Consider the following 363-nt stretch of genomic DNA (forward strand, 5'->3'; position numbering starts at 1 on the left):
GTGGGGGGTCCGCCGCTCGCCAAGATCAATATTCAGTGAAAACAGTGCCAGTGCCACTCCTACTCCGACGGCACCACCCTCCGCCCGGCTCAAACGTTCCATACCTTTCTGCCAAACGTTCATGTGCTTGATCCACGCCACGCCCCCCCCAACGCATCTCTCGCTGCCATCTCGATATCCCTTCTTTTAGCCATACTATTTTTGTCCATCCTACTCCGTTCGTCTAAGTGGCTGTTGTCATCGTCCTCCTCAGGCTATCATATGCTGCGAATGGTTTTCCTTACCGTGGACGATCTGCGCCATGTTCCCGGTCAAATTCCTCTGATTTAATCATCATCTTTCCTCTCTATTCCAACGTTTTAA

Source organism: Penaeus monodon, chromosome 24 (assembly GCF_015228065.2).
Source record: "Penaeus monodon isolate SGIC_2016 chromosome 24, NSTDA_Pmon_1, whole genome shotgun sequence".
Classification (NCBI taxonomy): Eukaryota; Metazoa; Arthropoda; class Malacostraca; order Decapoda; family Penaeidae; genus Penaeus; species Penaeus monodon.